The following is a 24,132-nucleotide window of genomic DNA, read 5'->3' as shown; positions in this document are numbered from 1 at the left end:
ATGTTTTTAACAACACTTTTTGTAAATTGGACATGTGTTACGATTGTCCCTGTCTCTTTATTCAGCTGTGAATTGTCATTGTGGTTCTGTCATGTATGACTTTTTAAATGTAAGTGTCTCATATAGGAATTTTTATAGGCAAATATTTTGCCCTTCTAAGTGTTAATATTGTGTGTTGTCATGTAGCATTGTCCATTCGTGGTTATTCTTGTTGTACTATACACTATATGTTTTATATGTTCTACAGCCCTGATGAAGTCCACACCAGTTGGATGAAACGCATCAGCTGTTGGCTGTTTTCTGTTGAACAAGAAGAATAAAGAAAAAACTTGTATAATATCAACAGTGGATGGAAGTAATTATTTTTGGTGTTGGTGGTGCATTCCATATTTGTGTGAAAATATGGATGAAGAATGTATGCCTTCATTCCTTCAACTTCGAGACAGTTTGTGTTGAGCTCCAGCATTGGGAATGCCCGACTTCAATAAGAGTTTTACACTGTTCGGCAGTGAACAAGATGGTTGTGCAATTTCAGTTCTCATGCAAATGCACGGAACAGCACATCGTCCTGTGGCATATTTTTCATCCACCTTGGATCCTGTGGCTGCTGCCTTTTCTGTATGTTTGAAAGCTGTTGCTGCAACTTTTGTGAGTTTGGAGCAGTGTGAGACATTTGTAACGGGTCATCCATTGAAAGTGTATGTGCCACATTCAGTTGAGATTTTGTTAAAGGGAACGCGTATACAGCATCGTACAAGCAGTCGCTTAATAAAATATGAGAAAGCGATATTGGGTGCAGGTAACTTGACTGTCACAAGGTGTACAAGTCTGAATCCAGCTACCTTGATGCCGCTCCCGAGTTGTGAAGTGGTGGTGGAAGAATCTGATCACGATTGCCTTGATGTGACTGATTTGCGTACAAATCCAAGACCTGACATACAGGACAATTCGTTGCCAGAATCTTACCATGTTTTGTTTGTGGATGGATCATGTTTAAGACACTCTGGAGGTACCTTGCGAGTTGCATGTGTGATCTGTACGGTTGTGGGTGTTGTTGAAGCATAATGGTTAAAAGGAATAAATTCAGCACAAGTGGCAATGTGTTGCATTATGGAGAAGATGCAAGTAACCACATTTATGGACAGTCAATATGGTTTTGGGGTGGTGCATGATTTTGGGCAGTTGTAATCTCAGCGTGGGTTCATGACCTCTTCGTGTTTACCTATAGATAACGGAGAGGGTGTAAAGAACCTACTGATGCCATTACAACTGCCAAAACCAACAGTTGATGGACAGTATGCAGAAAAAATGTCATAAATTCACACCAGTACAGAGATCTGGGCCTAAATCCATTGTTTTTTTGCTCACCATGTCGTTCCAGTTTGAACCCAGCCATATGCAAATCAGTCTTGACCCTGTGCCTCATGGGAACAGTCCAGCCCGAACTGCCAAGCCAGGTCCTCTCTGGACTGGAAACAAGCATCCTAGGACCGGTTTCGGGGTTTCACCGCTCTTCAGCCAGGATAGCTTGAGTCCAGTGGCATGGAGAGCACGGGACCCACGTCTGGGCATACCCTTCCCACTCGGGGTGACAAATGCAAAAACAACAGTTGATGGACAGAATGCAGAACAATGTCATACATTCACCCCAATACAGAGATCTGGGCCTAAATCCATCGTTTTTTTGCTCACCATGCCGTTCCAGTTTGAACCCAGCCATCTGCAAATCAGTCTTGACCCTGTGCCTCATGGGAACAGTCCAGCCCGAACTGCCAAGCCAGGTCCTCCCTGGACTGGAGACAGGCATCCTAGGACCGGTTTTGGGGTTACACCCCTCTTCAGCCAGGATAGCTTGATTCCAGTGGCATGGAGAGCACGGGACCCATGTCTGGGCATACCCTTCCCACCCGGGTTGACAAATACAAAAACAACAGTTGATGGACAGTATGCAGAACAATGTCATACATTCACCCCAGTACAGAGATGTGGGCCTAAATCCATCGTTTTTTTGCTCACCATGCCGTTCCAGTTTGAACCCAGCCATATGCAAATGAGTCTTGACCCTGTGCCTCATGGGAACAGTCCAGCCCGAACTGCCAAGCCAGGTCATCCCTGGACTGGAAACAAGCATCCTAGGACCGGTTTTGGGGTTTCACCCCTCTTCAGCCAGGATAGCTTGATTCCAGTGGCATGGAGAGCAGGGGACCCATGTCTGGGCATACCCTTCCCACTCAGGGTGACAAATGCAAAAACAACAGTTGATGGACTATATGCAGAACAATGTCATACATTCACCCCAGTACAGAGATCTGGCCCTAAATCCATTGTTTTTTTGCTCACCATGCCGTTCCAGTTTGAACCCAGCCATATGCAAATCAGTCTTGACCCTGTGCCTCATGGGAACAGTCCAGCCAGACCTGCCAAGCCAGGTCCTCCCTGGACTGGAAACAAGCATCCTAGGACCGGTTTTGGGGTTTCACCCCTCTTCAGCCAGAATAGCTTGATTAAAGTGGCATGGAGAGCACAACTGCCAGCCCAAATTGCTGTGGTAAAATGATCGGCTCATCAATCTGGATATGATTATGATCACTGTCGGCAATAGATATGCTGACGTAACTGAACATTATTGTGCCCTAAATTCCCATGCATTCAATGGAGAATCCTTAAAAGAACAATCTGATTAATCTGATTGCAGACTAATGTTTTAAACTGTTGAGACATGGGAAGAGATTAGAGAATTGCAAGATTCAGTTACCCAGGCAGAAAAGGAAGGGTGGATCAAATACAGGATGTACACGTAGACCAGAATTAAGTGTGGGTTTATACAAATGGAAGACAAGTGTTTCCAGATAGTCTGTTGTCACTAATGGAAAGAGTCTGACATGGAACGACACATATAGGCAGGGATGCAATGATGTGAGTTTTTGGACAGACATGGTACAATCCACAATTCAGAACCATTGCAGATAGTCTGTGCCAGAGATGTATAACATGTCATCACCAGAATGCAGGAAGGAAGAGAGTGGTTAGCATGGGTCAGATTGGAAGGTCAGGAGGTCCATTTACCAGGATGCAGTTATATTTTATAGAAATGCCTCCTTGCAATGGATTCAAATATGTTCACGTTGGGTTGAGGCGTACCCTACGTGATGACATGACAGCCTAACTGTTACTAAACTGTTGCTTAGAGAGGTCATACCAAGATTTGGTTTTCCAGTCTCTTTGGAATCAGATAGAGGAACACAGTTCAATGAATATATACCCTAACAACGCATGTGAATACATCGCATGCCATTACAACAAGGTTGTTACAATGACCGCGTTGTTAGAATGCATACCATTACATCGCAAGTCATTGCTACGACTTGCTGTAGGGGGGGCGCTGGACTTAGGAATAGAATTATTTACTATTCCTACTCGAGATTGTGCAACAGCAGGGAAGGTATTGGATTCTGAAACCAACACCAGTGTGCCCCCTACAGCAAGTCATAGTAATGACTTGCGATGTAACGGTATGCGTGGTAACAGCGAGGCCGTTAAAATGACCACGTTGTAATGGTACCGCGTTGTGGAGACAGCGTTGTAAATGCTGTTTCCCAAGTTGGATAATAAAGTAGTGCGAATGGTCTGTGCCTCATAGATTGAGGAAAAATTGCATTGTGCTTATCGACCTGAGGCGTCAGGCACAGTTGCACAAATGAACAGAACAATAAAATCATGATTAGCAAAGGTCTGTGCATCTACATCACTAAAATGGCCTGATGCATTGCCTTTGGTGTTGATGAGTTTACAAAGTATTCCAGATAAAAGAACAGGACTGTCCCCTCATGAAATAATTATGGGGAGGACAATGAGGCAGCCTACAGTCCCAGTGAATCAGCTTGTCAACATATCTGATGATTTGGTGCTTGATTATTGTAAAGGGTTGGCTAATGTAGTGTCTTCTGTGTCGCACCAGGTTGGAGAAGTCACCACTACTGTCCAACAGGAGCGAACACACTACTTGTGCCCAGGTGATTGTGTCTTGTCAAGAAACACGTGAGAAAGTCCTGTGTTGAACCTTGTTGGCCTTACCAAGTGATTCTTGTGACAACAACTGCAGTTAAATGTGGTGGTCCAGCTAATTGGGTTCATGCAGCCCACACTCGTCCAGTCCCATGTCCATTTGAGGGTACAGAGTCAGGTACAGGTGAACCGGTGGTAGCAGTGAAACAGCCTGAACAGACTGAGCACAAAGAAGTGTGGGCGCCAGCTACTGGGTCTCGAAACACTGTTGAAAGCGAAAGAGAGTTGATCCCTGTAGGTAACGAGGGTCAGAGAGAAAGGAATTCAGCTAAGTGAAGTATTGACACAAGTGAAGTAAACAATATACCAGATAAACGAGTGCAAAAATGTGACCGATGGCCCAGAATAAATGAACGATTGAAAGATATTCTGACAGTAGGAAGAATTCCATCTTCTGTAATCGAAGTCTCCAGTCAGTCAGAACAAAGTGATACAGGTGGAGAAGAAAATACAGTATGCAGAACTAAAAGAGCACGAGTCTCAAATCAAAGATACGCATCACCTAAATGGACATATCTAGCTGCAACACACGATTGGGAGAAAGAGTTCATCACATTTTGTTTTAAAGACAACACTCTGTATAAGCCACCCTAAACAAACATTTGTGGGAAGAGAATGGTGCTGAAAAGAGGAGGCAAAAGAAAATAAAGCTGTAACCAGACGCTGGTATAAGTGTTCGATCGAAGACGACAAACCTGTTGCTAAAAATAAAATTAATATAGAAAGTACAATATAAAATGGGTGCGTCTGGTTCCGAGATTGGAAATCCGAAAGAGATTGCTTTACCCAGGCAAAAGTGTATAGGCGCTTGCTTTATGTGTATTCTTATCTTAATACTTGTTTTGTTGTTAATCGTTCTAAATGCACCTAATTATGTTTATTCCGTTAAACCTACTAATGTGTACGTGAGTACGACTACTGAATTAACAAGAGTCCCTGGAGAAGATATAGACATTAAAGAACTAACAAGTAGTGACTTAGACAGAGATAATTCAATTAATGACTTTTTGTTAAATGTAGTAACCATTCTGTTGTATGAATACGTTAACACAATGGATGCAAGAGGTTGTTATGTGTGCACGCAATTACCTACGCCTCTGGTCTGAAGGGGTGACTCACATCACCTTACTTTAACATATGGTATTTCTTGTAGTGTGTTAACAAGTTTATTCTAAGGCAAGGAGCAGGTTCAGTATTATTAGTCTAATATTGACCTAATGTTTACTGAAATTCCTACTAAGAAGAACCTGAATATTGTGGTAAGTGAGAAAAATGCTGAAGTAATGGGAGAATTTTTCCATACTGTAACGCCTATAGATATTGCACATGCAAATAGAAATAATTTAATGTGCATCTTACATAGTGTGGAAAAATAATTTATTTACACCGTAGAAGATAGACGAGAAGAAATAAAAAAAGAAAAGCTGCTGAACAGCAAGATAGAATACCTCTGTGGGCTCATAAGGAAGGTCTCTGGATTGGCAACACAAGGGAAAGCTTTACATACTAAGACAAAAGCCCGAAACTAATAACACATTAATTGGTTCCAGTGAGTGGGAACACACCTTCCTAATAATGGGAGGTTGGGGCTTAAAGGGTGGCATTGACCCAGTATTTCCGGGAGTATTATGTGTGTGGGAGAAATGCTTATTATACATTACCAAAATCTTGGTATGGATGTTGTTACATGGGAATTATTTTTCCTAAAATATATCATGTGAATAATCATCATGTAAGCAATGAAAAGGAACTAACACGTAATAAAAGGGGAATAAGTGCTGCAGGGATTATTGGGTATATATTTGGTACAATAATACCCTCAGTGGGGGTAATATAGAACTCTCATTAAATTAGAATACTGTCTAGAGTGGTTGATCAATTATCAACAGATACAACTGGTGGGTTCTTAGTGATTGATACTGAAATGGTTGCTATTAGGTCTATGGTTTTGGAGAACCGGCTTACCTTAGATGTATTATTGGCAAAAAAAGGCAAAGTCTGTAGCATGCTGAAAATTCAACAATGTTGCACATATATCTCTGACAAAGGTAATGATTTGTAGGGATATATAAGTAACATAACTAACTTGAGCAATGATTTAACAGAATTAAAAGCTGATGGTCTATGGGAGAAAATTGGGAAAGGATTTTCCTTAATGGAAAGTTGCATCGCAGCACTGGGGAATAGCTTGTTTGGTCAAACACTAACACCATTAATAGTTATTGCAGTCGCGCATGGTCTAGAGCACGGGGGAGGATTTTATAGCAAGGAGTGAATCGGACACAGAAAAAGGCCTGGTGGCATATGGAGCGTCGCTCTGACACCAGTAAGAGGTTGGATGTGGCCAGATCTCTATTCACGGAAACGGATGGAGCAATCCAAGAAACCTCTATGAGGAACGGTACAGGAGAAACTGGAGACAACAAAACTTTGAAGCAAGAATCACACAGGCTTGAGAAACTCTGCAAAAAGGAAATAAACTGCAGCTGGGAGGTAATATCGTTGGACAACTACATCAAGGTGAGACGAGTCCCTGAGACAATTTTATTCTAGGCCTTCTGCTAACAGCATAAACCTCAGATTTATCAGCAGGACCGATCGCATAACCATCGAGTTCCTAGATATTCTGGTCGAGGTCAAACATGGGACACTACACACTAGTCTATATAGGAAGCCCACATCTGGCAACAGTATCCTACAAGCACATAGCCACCATCCCATTGGACTGAAGAGGAGCAATGGGACGCAATTGCAGTTCCCCTGATTCCTATGAAAAAGAAGCCAAAAACATGCGGGACGTTTTAAAAGTAGAGGCTACACTGGGAAAAACATCAGATTAGCCACTGAGAAAGCTGCCACTAGGGACAGAAACAGCCTACTCATTCCGAAGGAGAAGGAGAGTGGGAAACAAGAAGTCAGACTCATTACCACTTTTAACTATGCCTCACAAGATATCCATAAGATAGTGCGTAAACACTGGCACATAGTCAAGAACGATGTAATTATATGCAAATTGGTTAGTCCATCACCACATATCACATACAGGAAATGCCAGTCTTTAAAGGACATGCTAGTGCATAGTCACCTCTCCATCAAGAACAAGACACGGAGCACCTGGTTGAGGGAACTCCCGGGTTTTCATAAGTGTGGGAGGTGCAAAGCCTGCAGTAGCAGTACCAATGTGAAAACTTACAATCTTCTGAATGGAAAAACAGGGAAGATTTCCAATTTCATCAATTATAACACCAATCTTGTTGTTTATGTTTTAACCTGTATCTGTGGTTTGCGCTATTTTGGGAGCACGATTTTCCTGGTAAAGAAGCACGTCGTAGAGCATTTGCGCGCCATTAGAAATGGTGCCATAGCCAAGCATTGTGAACTGTTGAATTCACATGTCAGAGATATCAGTACTAAAATCTCATACTTTGCCATTGACAGGGTCCCAGCATCAGCAAGAGGAGGAGATTGGGAACTTCATCTGAGATGCCTGGAATCTGAATATATTGTGAGACTATAGAGCAAGACCTCAGAAGGCCTCAACCACGAGGAGGACCTCCATGTGCATTTAGGCTAGGTGGTGATGAAAATCCTTTACCGTTATGGCACTGTCAAACATGTTCTGTTGACATCGTGGGTATACATCACTTGATATTAGCATTGCATCCATTTGGTTTCAATGTACCCGAGCATCACTTTGCCACAACTCGCTAATTCTCCTCTCAGCACTCCATCTTACCACGCTGACAGAGCGGCCGCTCTGCACATCAGCACTAGTCTGCCCACACCCCCTCAAACCCCCCCTTTTGTAAAATATTGTTCTTGTACCACCTCACTGCCTTGTTCTATAGTACCAACTATTTTGTTTTTTGATTGGACCGGGAGTGGTCATAACCGAGTGTCCCTTGTTGTTAAGCAATTTCTTGGTTTATATGGAGCACACACCTGGGCACTAGCCTACATCTCCATTAATGGGTTCATTGCGCGTAAAGAGCGCAGTGCCTGAACGGTTTGCACTAGCTTTATCTGCCACTTGGCATACCTGCTTGCACTCTCACTTAGAAATCAACCATGAACTATTATGTTGAATTACCTTTTTTGGTTCACTGTTGAGCTGTAGCGAATTGGTTGCATTTTTTTTTAAATTCATGAACTGTCAAAATTGTAATTTTGCTAATGAATTGAAAAAAAGTTTTTATAATCTGTCTTCTAAAATCAGAAGATAGACGACCAACTTGAACAGTGTTTCTATGTCTATTGTCACACAGGAAATGCTTAAATTGACACTGCTGCTTTCGGGTCATTGTATGACTTTATGACAAAGACTGTTGTGTCGAAACGCGTCAAGTCAATAAATACTAATGACTCCTGAATCGAAAATCCTGAGTTCGACTCTTCTTGCGTTCTGGCAGCGCGAGCCAATATAAATATATATATATATATATATTTATATATATATATACACACACAGGTCATGTGATCAAGACCGTTTGTTTTCGGCCGAAACGCGTCATGGCAACAAGGTGATAGCACAATAAAATCACTGGAAAAGAATTGGGTCTGCACTTGCCTTCTTCAAGCGGAAAGGGGACTGACAGGCAAGCGTGTGGACATATATATATATATATACATATATACATATATATATATTTTCTCGGCCCCCGCTTGACGAATCACCGTGAAATTTTCAGGGTAGGAGCGGACCGGAGCAGGCCAAAAGTTTCGAAAACTTGGCGAAGATTCGTCTATCGGCGCCAATGTTATTCCAAATAGAATGTTGCGGATTTTCTATGGAAAATAGGTCCTAACTATATCTACCTACTGGCGACCGCCAGTAGGTAATATACATATATATATTCACTGAAAAAACCATAGGTTTCACACATGTTATAGTTAGCTGGACATTTTACTGATAAAAAACCAATGAAATTCCCCCGTTATAGTTACTGTAGGCAACTATAACTCACGCGACCGCAATCCTCTGCTGATGCTAATACTGTATTTAGACACTTATTTGCCCATGTCTTCTTCCATTAAATTTTAGCTATACATATATTACAAATATTTTTTTTTCATAAAGACACATATGTCATCAGCAGAGGATTACGGTCGCGTGAGTTATAGTTGCCTACAGTAACTATAACGGGGGAATTTCATTGGTTTTTTATCAGTAAAATGTCCAGCTAACTATAACATGTGTGAAACCTATGGTTTTTTCAGTGAATTAGCAAGGTTTTTTAAATGCTAATTCCTAACTATAACGTGTGTGAAACCTATGGTTTTTTCAGTGAATTTGTACGGTTTTTTAAATGCTAATTTATTTATGTATTATTTTTTATATATTTATTTTACAATAAACTACGTATTAAAAATTATTATTATTTTTTTTTTTGGTTTTCACCCTGCGAATTATTTTTTTTTTTTTGCAAAAAAAAAAATTTTTTTTTTGTGTTTTTCAGGGTGCGCGCACTGTGCGCGCACCCCCGCGATTTTTTAAAAAAAAAATTTTTTTTTTTGCCTTCGGGGTCCTTCAGGGACCCCCTGACAAAGGCTAGGGGGTCAGGAACTCTCTACCCTGCCCCCTTTTCACGTTCGCCACCTTCCTTTTTCACTCTCGCACTGAAAACAAACAAAATGGCGGCCGACACTTCCTGATTTCGACCGATTCGAACGTTGACTAACATGTAACCACCAATCAGAATTACGCTCGCGCACGTTAGGGTGCTCGCACGGTGCTCGCACGGTGCGCGCACCCTGCGCGCATATATATATATATATGCTTTTAAATGCTATTTTCTCCGGAAATACTGAACAGATTTACACCAGACCTACAAAAGGCACTTCCTTGACCTAGGGACTACCTCTCTGCCAAATTTTGAGTAATTCTGTTCAGCCGTTCGGGCTGTAGCTCGTTCTAAAGGTCCTATGGAAAAATGCATGGGAAAAACGCGTTTTGGGACCCCCCTTTTATCTCAGCCCCCGCTTGACGGATCCCCCCGAGACTTTCAGGGTAGGAGCGGAGCGTAGCGCCCCACCTATTTTGAGAAATTCGCGAGGATTCGTCGACCGGCGCCAAAGTTATTCAAAATAGATTGTTGAGGTTTTCCTATGGAAACGTGGTCCTAACTATAACTACCTACTGGCGACCGCCAGTAGGTAATATATATATATATATATATATATATATATATATATATAGAGTTGTGTGATCAAGGGAGTTGTCCCGAAACGCGTTACGTGAGAGAATAAATATCCAAGCCGGATGGCAGAAAGCAACTCCAGTGTCGGTGTCTGATTTTTAAAGGAAATCGGATTTGGTTGGAATATATATATATATATATATATATATATATATATATTATCTACTGGCGGTCGCCAGTAGATAGTTATAGTTACAACCTAGTTTCCATAGGAAATCTCAAAATTCTATTTTGAATAACTTTGGCGCCGGTTGACGAATCCTCGCGAAATTTTCAAAACCAATGGGGCGCTCCGTTCAGCTCCTACCCTGAAAGTCTCGGGGTGATTCGTCAAGCAGGGGCTGAGAAAAAAGGGGGGTCCCAAAACGTGTTTTCCCCATGCATTTTTCCATAGGACCTTTAGACACAGCTACAGCCCGAACGGCTGAACAGAATTACTTGATATTTGGCAGAGAGGTAGCCATAAGGTCAAGGAAGTGCCTTTTGCAGGTATGGTGTAAATCTGTTCAGTATTTCCTGAGAAAATAGCATTTAAAAGCATATATATATGTGGGCGGAGCCTAACCACACATCTCATCCTGAGATCTGATTGGCTGTCAGCAGTTCATCCACGAAGTGTTGGCAGCCATCTTGGGACCAATATACATGATAGCACCTCATTAAAAAGCATTACAGTTAATAGAAGGTTTTAAGACTTTAGTTACATTATAAATCATTTGTTGATGGTACCATACTCATTTTAGGAATTGTGGTATGTTCTAAGGTGATTTCACCATGTGAAAAAGCCTTCTGCTGGGATATCATGATTGAGAGAAAAATATTTTCTCATGCTTTTACCACAGAGGTTTGGAAGGTGATCTATAAGCTAAACTGAGAGCTTATTTTCTGTAAATTCACATTATATTTCTCAGTCATGTGAGAATGAAGTCTGACATTCTCAGTAAAACATGTACATCCAACAAGGGCAGAGACTGTCAGTTGATTCCTTTGTGTTCTACTGCAGCTTCCCAGAGTGTTCCAAAGAACTACTAGAGCGCTAACAGTCCTACTTATGATAAACGTATGACACACCTGAAGCCATCTTGCTTGGATTAAAGTGGTAACTCTTAAAACATTTAATTTAAAAAGGAACAAAATGAGGGGGTTCATTTTTCCATAAAAAGTATGATTAGTGCTGCAGAAAGAAAAATTAGGGCACATTTTGAGTGACTTCTCAAATCCTCTTCTATTTCATTAAAAAATTCTGACATGCAGACTGAAACATGCACTTTCAATACCAGCAGCAGTTTTCCCTGGTGAGCAGTAGCTTTACTACAGTGATCTAATGAGCAAAAAGAGTGCTAACATTCTGAATTCATGGCAAATGTGTGACACATCTGAATGCCTTCTTGATGGAATCGAAGTAAAAAACTGAAAGTATCCCCTACTGAGGAGACTGCAGTAAATGAGGAAATTAGGAAACTTCATAACAAATAAGTCTTCCAAGATGGCCACCAGAGACAAAAGAGCCCAAATGTAGCCCAAATATCACCCAGATGTAGCCCAAGTATAGCCCAATGACAGAATGTCCCAGAATGTTCTTAAAAACAACTAGAGCGCTTACTGTCTTCATTATGACAAAAGTATGGCACACCTGAAGCCATCTTGATTGGAATAAACTGGTAACACTTAAAACATTTAATTTAAAAAGGAACACAATGAGGGGGTTCATTTTGCCATAGAAATTATGATTATTGCTGAAGAAAGAAAATGAGGGCACATTTTGAGTGACTTCTCAAATCCTCTTTAATTTCATAAAAAAATTCTGACATGCAGACTGAAACATGCACTTTTGATACCAGGAGCAGACTTCCATGGTGAACAGTAGTTTTACTACAGTGATCTAATGAGCAACTAGGGTGCTAACATTCAGAATTTATGGCAAATGTGTGACATATCTGAATACCTTCATGATGGAATCAAAGTAAAAAACTGAAAGCATTTCCTACTGAGGAGACTGCAGTACATGAGGAAATTAGGAAACTTCATAACAAATAAATCTCTCAAGATGGCCACCGGAGACAAAAGAGCCCAAATGTAGCCCAAAATCACCCAGATGTAGCCCAAATATAGCCCAATGACAGAAGTGTGCAAAACACTTATTATTTTGTGTTTTTGCAGTGTTATATAGTGCAGACTTGTCAGGTATTGGAGTGCTTTACATGAGCATTGGTTACATCACACAAGAACAAACTCATTTTGGTTGTAGACATGGGGAGATTACGTGATTTGACCAGAATCACAGAATGTCGAGCTGAAGCAGAAACTTCAACCTGGTTCCCCAGTTGAAAAGTCTGCAGTTCTGGAAGTAACACCACATCCTCTCCCCTAAGTGCAACATTTAATCAAGTGGTCAACTGGATAAAAAAACATAAAGATAACAAATAATTTAAAAGTGCTTTGTCGCTATTTGAAAAATCAGAAAATATGTCCTTATTTTAGTCTTTTAGAGCACTAACCATAATTTTGATGCCAATAAGACCCTCTCATATATGTAATTTCTAAAGGAAATGCTCTAGGTATTACAGTTTTGATTACATCAAGATGATGTCAGGCGTTCCACACTTTTGTAATAAATATAGAATGTTAGCAATCTAGTTGTTCATTAGGATACTGTTGAGAGGCAGAGGCCAGGGGCACGGACTCTGAAAATTGAAGGCAGGTAGGAGGGTGCAAAGGCAACAATTTAACCACACTGAGCAGGCAGGAAGGGCAGTGGAAGCACAACAGACTATGGAGGGCAGTGGAAAGGGGGGCAGGGGCAACAAACCAACAATACAGGACTTGCAAGATAGGCTATGGCAATGTAATAGACCATTGTGGGAAGAAGGAAGAGGCAGTGGTAGTACAACCATACATGCCAACAGACCCGATTCACCAAGGAAACGTCCAATGTTTTGAAGCTCAAATGGGCTTTATTTGATCTGTCTCTTGTCTACAATATCCTCTTTTTCAATGTAACTCAAAGGGGAAAATCAATACCCCAGTTGTTTTTCAAAATGTTCGCAAGTATGGTACATTGGATCATGGAAGGAAATGGGATAGGGACATGGATTTGGATAACAGAGGACAGGAGGGACATGGAGAGGTGCACCAAACTGACCCTGCAGGGCAGGCATCAGGGTTTGCAGCAGCACAATACACCACACAGGGCATGCAGGACGGGAGTGCAGCACAACAATCCATAGAAAGCAAGAGGGAGGGGACAGGACCATGCACATGGACAACAGAGAACAGAGGGGCAAGAGGCAATGGTAGCTAGCTGACCATAATGGACAGGCAGGAGAGAAAGCTGCAGCATAACGGACCATAAAGGGCAGGAGGGACGGATCAGGGGCATTACAATGGAACAGACAAGCCAGGAGGGAGGGAGTAGGGGTTTGCACATGTAAACAGAGGGCTGGGGGCAGGATGGGCACTAGAAGCAAGACACACCATGAAGAGCAACAGTGAGACTGTGATGGCATACACACAGACCATGGAGGGAAGGTGGGAGGGGGTCAGGGGCAGCTAACTGACCACACAGGGAAGGTGGGAGGGGCCATGACAGCACAGAAGACCATGCATGGCAAGTGGGAGGGTTAGTGGCAGCACAATGGCTATGATGGGCAAGAAGGAGGGTGCAGGGGCATGCACAAAGGACGATGGAGGATAGAAGGGAGGGTCAGGACCTGTGCACAGACAAGAAAGTTCAGGGGAAGGGGCCTCACAACAGACCACACGGGGCAGGCAGGAAGAGCAGTTGCAGCACAACAGACCAGGGAGGGCAGAAGGGTGTGGCAGTACAATGGACCATGTAGGACAGGAGGAAGAGGATAGGGGCATGGCATGTGGACAGGCAGGGTGGAGGTGGCAGGGACAGGTTACAGTCATCTGACAATGCTAGGCAGGTGGGAGGGGAGTGGCAGCTCAACAGAACACTCAGTGTAGATAGGAGTGGCAGGTCCATGGGACATGGTGGGCAAAAATGATGGAGCAGGGGCATGCACAAAGACATTGGAGGGCAGTGGGAAGGAGAATAGGGGCAGCAAGCTAAGCACAGAGTTTAAGCAGGAGGTCAATGATGGGGCATAGAATTGTGCAATGGAGGGCAGGAGGAGTGGACTGGTACATCATACTAAATTGAGGGCAGTGGCAGTACATCAGACCATGCATGGCAGGAGGGAGGAGGCTAGTCCATGGATTCACACAACAGAGGATAGGGAGGAGGGGGATGGGGCAGCAAGCTAACTGTTCAGATAAGGCGGGTATTAGGAACTTTATTGTTTTTAAAACATTGTGTCTGTTCGAACTACTTAAAATATGAACAAGTATGCAGCATAATCTCACTTTTATTCAGGAAGAAGAGGACGTTTGTGACTGTGACTCCGAGCTCACTTAGCAGAAACACCCCCTGACCCTCCACCCCCTATCGCAAAATGTAATGCCCGTGAAAAGGGTAGGTGAACACAGTGTTACATAGAACATAGTCCTGAGAGCACGATTGAAAATGAAAACTAGATATAGTGTATGGTATAAACTATGCACCAAAAAGTGTGATATAAGATGAACCGGGCGTGAAATATAATATGCAATACATTGTGCGCAATGACAGATTCATTGGAGAGCGCGAGATAGCACAGGCACTAGCGCGTGCTATGCGATATGCGCCTTGGAGTGTAATATGCACAGGGCAGTGTTGTGTAACCGAACTAGTCTCTAAAGTTGTAATATAAAATATGTGCTGGGGAGTGTAACGTTGCATATGAACTGTGACAAAGATATGGATCCCAGATTGTAATATGTATGGCATAGCACTGTGCGTTATAACATAGGCATCGAGGAAGGCACGTTAGATGGGGCAATATAACCCGTGCGAAGACAAGTGTGGCATGACATATTCACGGGGTGGTGTTACAGTGCACATGGGCTAGAGAGTGTCATAGCATATATGCACTAGCTAGTGGAATACAACACAGAGGTGTGTGGCACTCGGCAGGCAATGGTGGGTGTAACACAGCATTGGGCTCTGTCAGGAGCACGCTGTGACTCCTAAGGGATGTTCGTCCCCTTTCCAGAGAGTAAAATAAAAAGTATTACACATCCGGCAGTGGATGTGTGTTTTATTAACCGTGAGGGGGGTTTCTTGCATAGTTTTGGTCGAATTTTTGTCGAATCCCCTTTGAATGGCTTGGTGTGCATGTGTATTAAATGTGCCCGTCAATAGCTAACAATGTTTGTATAAATAAACGACAAGGGTGTCTACCGGGATTAGGCACGGTAGGGCATCAGACATGTCAGAGCTTCACTAGTGGTGTAAATACATTCCACGTGGATTCATTGCATGCATAGTCGCCTTTTAATGAATATCACGCAAATCGTCATGGTGATAGGTACGTACGGTTTGTCCAGCATGTCCTAGGTGTGTCTATAAATATATATTTTTTAAAATAATAAAAAACAGTGGCCGGCCCTGGGGATTGGGGTCAAAAAAATATAATTAGGAGACAGGCCCTGGGGGATGGGGTCATCAGGGCCAATACATTAGAATAAGAAGGGGAACCACACAGCCCCCCTTCTTAAAAAATTAAAATAAATAAAAGACTGGCATCGTGCCGGAGGCCATGCACCCTCCGTGCAGCACTCTGCAAACGCGCCCCCAACAGGCATCTCCAGTATGCGCCAGGGAGCTGCGCTGCAGACAGGTGTTCTGAGGCCAAGCCCCTTTTTACACCTCTCTGCAACGCAGCTCTGTGGCGCTTATTGGAGGTGCCTAGTGGTCTAGTTTGACCCTAGGGACCCTTAGGATTCATGGGGACTTAATCTCTCAACTTAGAACAGCCACAGGGCGCGTTTACACAGTGGTGAAGGGAGGGGACGGGGCCTGAGGTGACGTGTGCAAACACGCACTATGGCACGTTTTAAATTGGGGATATAATTTCCCTTCAATACTGAGGCCCCCTGGGGGCTAACTAGCCCACCAAGTGCTTCCAGTAAGCGCCACTGAGCTGCATTGCAGAGAGGTGGTCCAGGCCGTGCCACTTTTTACACCTCTCTGCAACGCAGCTCTGTGGCACTTACTGGAGGTACCTAGTGGGCTAGTTGGACCCTAGGGACCCTCAGGATTCAAATGAACTTAATCTCCCAACTAAAAACGGACACAGGGTGTGTTTACACAGTGGTGAAGGGAGGGGACGGGGCCTGAGTTAACGTGTGCAAAAACGCCCTGTGGCCTGTTTTAAGAGGTAGTTTTAATCCCCATGCCCTATTTATACTAGGGGCTTACAGAGGAGGTCATGCTAATCACAGGGGGACCCCAACGCATAATGTTCCCTAGTGTATGTAGGTGTTTTCACTGTATTCTAAGTGTCTTTTAACATAGCACTGGCTCTAGGACTGGTTAGTCAGACTCAGTTACCACCAGTATCCGTCTGAAAAAGTTGAGGGTACAGGATGATTTTGCAACAAGGCTTCTTTCTGCTCTTCTTTTTGTTCTTTCTGCACATTACCCTTCTTCCTGCACTTATCTTTGTATTTGAGGACTTCTGTTGCTTCTTTCTGCACTTCTTTTGTTTCTTTCTGTGCATTTTTTCTTCTTTCTTCACTTGTCCTATCTCTGTAGGCATAGTTAGAAATTATCATTTAAAAAACCTTTGAAATTCACAGAAAAAACCATAGGTTTCAGGCACGTTATAGTTAGGAATTAGCATTTAAAAAACCTCAGAAATTCACTGAAAAAACCATAGGTTTCAGGGGTGTTATAGTTAGCTGGACTTTTCACTTGTACAAAACCATTGAAATTCCCCCGTTATAGTTAGTTCAGCTAACTATAACTCGCGCGCCCGCAATGCACTGCTGATGACGTCACATATTACATCACTCATGACATGGTCAGTGACATCACTCATGACATCACTGATGACATCTCAAATGACATCACTGATGACATCACTGATGACATCATCCGTGTGATAGAGTGGCAGACCTCCTCTCACCCTAATATAACCTTTGATACACACATTCAAAAATAGAGACCAAAATTTTCAAAACAATGGACATACCAATACCAGTTACAGCAACCTCTTCAGTAATTCTAAGATCCACATACACATCCGCTCATTCACCAACAGTCCTATACAGTCACTCATACATGTACTCACTCATCATATGTACTCATACACCTATACATCCTGTTACACAATGCCACTCATCCATAGAGTTACAGTCACTCATGCTAATAAAGAATCAAACATACATTTACTTGCATATACAGTTATACACACACCACCACACTTACTTCTACGGAAACTTACACATATTTAGTCTTTTAAACAATCACTTATAGAAACACATACTTATTCATACAGGAACTCTTTCAATCTCTCACTCTCACATATACTCACATATATACACCAATAGTCACATATACTAGTTTAAAACATATGTAGTTACTCATAAAGACACTATTGAGACAGTCATTCACTCACTAACACACCCATACACACACTCATCCACCCATACAGTCCTGCACACATGCTGTGTTCAACACATACAAACAGTGAGTCAATCATTCATGCACCTATGCACTATGTAATACCCCCCACCGAACCATGCAGACACTCAGACTGATACTCAAAAAACCAACTAATAACCTATATAGACACCCATGTAGCTACTCACCAACCCATGCAGCCACTTATACACTAAGTGAGAGACTGATACAGATATTTACATATTTAAACATTACTCACTAAGCCATGTATTCACTATGATACACTTAATCAGTCAGTTACACAATCAATTTTTCAAAAACAAATCATCCATTTAGACACTTATATACCCATTTATTCTTCCATCAACCTTGAGATATACATATATAAAACATATTTAATTTTCAGAAAAACACACACTCACTGGATGATGTCATCAGTGATGTCATCAGTGATGTCATTTGAGATGTCATCAGTGATGTCATGAGTGATGTCACTGACCATGTCATGAGTGACGTCATCAGCAGTGCATTGCGGGCGCGCGAGTTATAGTTAGCTGAACTAACTATAACGGGGGAATTTCAATGGTTTTGTACAAGTGAAAAGTCCAGCTAACTATAACACCCCTGAAACCTATGGTTTTTTCAGTGAATATATATATATATATATACTCACATAGATATAGATATATAGATAGATATATCTCTAACACCACACAGTTCCTCCATCCAGGGAGCCCTGGACCCTGCAAGGCGGCTTCACACACGGGTACCAGAGCACACTTAATGAATCCGACAAAGAACAGAAAATGTGGAAGCCAAATTCAAATTCCCAATGATTTATTCAAAAGCAAAAGTGGCAGCATTCTGTCTTCATGTTAATCCTGAAATGTTTCGGCTCCCATCACAAGCCTTGATCACAGGTGCCAAAGGTTACTGTATAAAGTGACTCCATGAATTTAAATGCTGGCAACGATCTGCCCAAGTAGTCCTTCAATACTGCAAAAACCAGCATGCACTGCAAATACTCAGTTCTCTGCACACTTGCAGTGTATATATCTCCAGGTAAAATACCATCACAAGCACTGGAGTGGCCTAGTTATTGCAGGTACGGCTTATGCTGGCCCCTTAAAGTGAATATGTGCATTTAAAATATGAAAGTCCATTTCCTTACGCATGATTGCCACAGTGAAAATGTGGGATACGTAACTGGATGTGCCCACGTAGTCCTTCAATACTGCAACGACCAGCATGCACTGCAAGTAAAATATTCACTTCTTCGTGCACTTGCAGTGTATATATCTCCAGGTAAAATGCCATCAAGGCTTGTATATATAGGCGCCAGTAGGTAGTTATAGTTGGGACCATGTTTCCATAGGAAACTCATTTTTTGACTTGTCTATATCTTTGATGCCATTTGACAGATCTTCATGAAATTTTCCCCAAAAAGGGCACCAGTGATTCTTGTCATGCATGGAAAGTTTTGGGGAGATCCATTAAGTGGGGACTGAGAAAAGAGGGAAGGGGTCAAAAAATGTGTTTTTCCCATGTTAATTTCCAGAGAGATTTTAGATACGACTACAGCCTGAACCTCTGCACTGAATTACACCAAATTTGGCAGAAATGTAGCTCCTGGTCCAGAAAGAACCTTTTTTGTTATTTGCTGTAATTCCTTTCAGTAGTTTTTGAGATATTAACTGAAATCCAAATTTGTATATCTAAGGGCAAGGATCTCTGCGGATCCTCTATCTTCCTTGGATTCACGAATCCATGCGCCAACAGCAATACCATTATTGTCTGGCCACAAAATGAGAGGAAATTTGCACCTGCCATTTTGTTCATTGGGACTCGGTTCCCAGTGGGGAAAATAAAGTTAAAAAGTGATAGAAGTTGTCAGGGTAGAGATAACCGATCACAAGGAACTAATGTCGGGGTCTGTGAGAGACCCCTTGTGGGCAAGAAATTGTTCAAAACCCTTATTTTTTTACCATGCGAGTATCTGTTGATCCCCACTAGATCCTTCCAGATTCGGGTGGATTCGGGGAGATCAGCAGATCCACACCCTAATTGTAAAATAATACACTCACTCACAGATCCATATACCTACTCACACACTCACACTCTCTTAAACACCCACTTACAAACCTATGCAACCACTCATACACCCACTCACAGACCCTCAAAATCTCTCACAGACCCAAACTGCTTTCACGCACCCACTCATACATCTACTTACACCCTCACACACCAACTTACACACCCAGGCAACCAGTCACACACCCAGACAGCCACTCACACACCCTCTCACAAACCCACACAGCCAGTCACACACCCAATCACACACCCACCACACACTCATACACCCACTTACATACCCACACAACCACTCACACCCAGGTTGCAGGTATCTTATAGTTAGAATAGCACATTAGTAAACCATAGTAATTCAACGAAAAAAACAAAGGTTACAGGGACATTATAATAAGGAAATACAATTTAAATATCCATAAAAATTCACACAAAAAATAAAGGTTGTGAGGGATTTTATAGTTAGGTTCAGATTTTACACACACAAAACAATAGAAATTCAGCAGTTATAGTTATCTCAAGTAACTGTAACTCGTACCCTAAGTAACTGTAACTCACATCCTCACCATGCAGTGCTAATAACCTCACATATTACTTCATTCATGACATCTTCTATGACATCATTGATAATAATACTGCAACATTTACAGTGAAAGAATTAATGAGAAAACTGTGCATGGCGGGGCACGAGTTATAGTTACCTTAGAGCACTAGAAAGTAGGGAAAAGAAGATGCCTCATGCCAACAAGGGAAACAGGGGAGTAAATAGCCAAGTCATACTCTGACAATCTTAGCTCCACTATTTCAAAAGGAGTCCAAACACAAGAGCTACTCAAACAGATCCTAAGAGGGGAAAAGAAATTCAGAGACATTGTCCACAAATATACAGACAATCATATCACTTGGACCTTAGAACAAGACAGCCTACTAAAACCCTCTTGAGGTGTTGGAGCCATTTCCTACACCCACACAACCTTGGTCCAGAATATTGATGGACTTAATTGTTGAACTCACAGAATCCCAAGGTTGTACGCTTATGTCCGTTTTCAGTGATGATGTTTTCAACTCAGTATAGTTGTTTAATTTTCCTTGGTCACTCACAACAACTGAACCAGCTCATTTCTTTTGAAAGTGATAGTAACATTACCTGGCCTCACTGAGATAATTATAACAGATAGAGGAACTCAGCTTCCCTCCTGCTTCTGGAACACCCTATTAAAACAGCTAGGAACATTTAATTTTTAATCAACAATTTACCAATGATATAGGGTAAATCTGACAACAGAGTAGTGTATGAATTATTGTATTTCTGACCATCAAGAAAAGTGTGCACCATGGATTCCTTTAGCAAAATTCACATCTGGCTAGTCATTGCTCAAATCATTTGGGTTTTGGCTCCTTTTTGTACATATGAGTTGATCCCAGTGTTTGTCCTACTTCCTTCAATACAGTAAACATGTCCTCTGTGTGATCCCTGTTATAAGACCTAAACAAAGTACATAGGGCAGCTGTACCTAAACTACTACTTGCTGAAGCTGCATATTAGTAGTTTACTGACCAACATTGACTCCATGCGCCTTCATATTCAGTATGTGGCATTATTTGGCTTCCTCTAAAAATGTGGTCATACCAGTTTCTCATCCCAAATTCTTTCCATGCTTTGTAAGTCTCTTTCCTATTAAAGGGATAGTATGGAAGGCAACAGTTAGACAACAATAGCTAGATAATTGGAAGATCCAGCCTGTCTTCCATGTATCAAAAAAAGGGCTAATGAACCAGTGAGAATTATGCCACCTCAGTGGTGATAGTTGGAGGTCATTCTCATTTTGATGTTGGAGATATCATAGAACCATAATATTTGATAATGGGGTTTTGGTGAGCTAGGATGTATGGCACTCTTTTGATAATGCATGAAGTATGTGGAGTATCTAGTGTAAACGATGCAAACAGGTTCGGGGAAATACCTTCTAACCCCTGAATGTGTGTCGGAAAGGATCCTTCACAAAGGTATGAACAAACGTCCTGTGCACACATTGCAATTATTTGATGAAGGTTCATCTTGTCTAATGCGTTCCAAATCAAATGTCAATAATGTTCAAGTGATTTTGTTCTTAGTCTTTATTTCTTTGGTATGGCAAAACGCAACCAGCCAACACGTGTTTCGTTGCAAAGGGAAAGTGCCCTGCGACTTCCTCAGAGCTGTACTTTGTGTAGGTAGATTCTTTAAAGATCACTCAGCCGGTGATAATTCTGACCTGGCTGGCCAATCGCGAAACTTATTCGTCGATCACAGAGATTCACACTGGTGAGTGTAGATAACAATCACAGATCACTTAGCCAGTTGTAATTCTGACCCAACTGGCCAAAATAAGAAGTTAAGTCGTGGATCCGTAGTTTGAAGCTTGTAAGGAGGATAAAAGGTCACTAGTGTAATGGTGAGATTATATTGAGCCATGCCGCAAGGATCGGTGATGGTAAGTTCTCTGTTCCGGATGTGGACTGTCCACTTCCGGATCAGAGAACCCCCGCCGTTGCTGCCTCACAGTAAAGCACATATGCTACAGATCGTTTTTCACTCGGAGCGCTTATCCTACCACCCTGAAGAAGTCACGGGACACTTTCCCGTTGCGACGAAACACGTGTTGGCTGGTTGCGTTTTGCCATACCAAAGAAATAAAGACTAAGAACAAAATCACTTGAACTTTATTGACATTTCATTTGGAACGCATTAGACAAGATGAACTTTCATCAAATAATTGCAACTTGTGTACAGGGCTTTTGTTCATAACATCATAGAACCAATCTATAGATGGGGGTTTTGCAGTATTTGGTTGCTTGAAAGGGATATGATGGCAAGGGCAGATCATTGGAACCTGCTCCCTTTGTGCATGCTCTTCATCTGATAAGATAATTTCATCATCAATTCCCACAATAGCTGTCTCCTAAATCAAAGGGGTGGGGGTGGGGGTGTCTCTTTTGGGAGGGGGTGGTGTACTCTCATAACCAGATCTGAGAGGAGCTCAGATATAACCGCTATTCTTGCAGATTCACAAAACATCAGGAGAAGACAGCACAAGAAGAAAGAGAAATTGAGATTTTGGAGGGCTGGTCAGTGGTGGCCCATTTAGTGGTACACAGACAGATTAGATTAAACATTAAGGGCAGACTAGCAGCAGTTTCCAAACACACAGACACAGCCAACAGCACACACACTCACTATATGTGCTCTGCAGAACACTTCAGCCTTCATGTATTTTAGTTCTCTGAAGCATGCATACCCAGCACATTTAAATGAGCATGCGCTGAACAGCAATATATCTCTAAAGTAATGTATTCCTCGCAGGTATGTATACAATGAAAACATGCACTAATCCCACATATACGACACAGTACTGCTTTACCTCAGTACTGTACCCTTTCACAAGCACATGTACTTCCAGCACAGAGTCTCTACTCCTGCCCTGGGTGGCATTCCACATCCACCTGATGTAGGCCAAGGGTGAGTTAAACAAACAGCAATGGAACTTTAAAAATGTGATTGAGGGAGTTCACGGAATGCTTCCACCACCGACCTCATGCTGTTTATCTCTTATTGAAGGTAGTAGCCTCCCATCACTATGAGGGTAGTGCGTTGGGCTACCCTTCCAGTCCAAAAGGATAGCAATCTGTGAGACAGGCCTATGTCCTGGCGCACATGAATGATCCGTGTTTGCCTATGACAGCAAAAATCATCATTAGGGATCCAGACAACAGTACAGTTGGGCAGTCAAGGCAGGGGTTCACTTCTTTTAGCATGCAAAGGACATTTCAGTACCAACAACTACTCTCTCTTTCCGGGGGAGGATCCAACAGCTTGCCTGTTGTTTGTCTATGCGAAGCTGTGGGAAAAAGTCCCTGAATTCAATAAACTGTTGTGTGGACTACACCTTTAATTAGACCAATGTCTTTCTCTGTGAATCCCACACTTAAGGATTTACAATCTCTTTTAAATCTGAGGTCAACTCTTCAACTGGTCTCAATGGGTAAAGCTCTACAGCATTTTGTTGCATCAGTTTAAACTCTATGTCTTCATCTGGAACTCAACTCCTCCAGGGGTACAGTGAGTTGTTCAATTTAACTTCCTAATACAGGACGTATGAAGGACTTGAATCACGCAAAACAAATTGCTGATTTTCTTCAAATGAACCTATTTTTACAGGCACTTCACTCAAAATAAGGTTGCAACTTGCTTGTTTGTGACTCCTACAGCTTGGATCTTCTTTACTCAGAGGGGTA

The sequence above is a fragment of the Triturus cristatus genome, chromosome 5_2 (genome assembly GCF_964204655.1).
Source record: "Triturus cristatus chromosome 5_2, aTriCri1.1, whole genome shotgun sequence".
Taxonomy (NCBI): domain Eukaryota; kingdom Metazoa; phylum Chordata; class Amphibia; order Caudata; family Salamandridae; genus Triturus; species Triturus cristatus.
Note: the sequence above shows the minus strand (reverse complement) of the source record.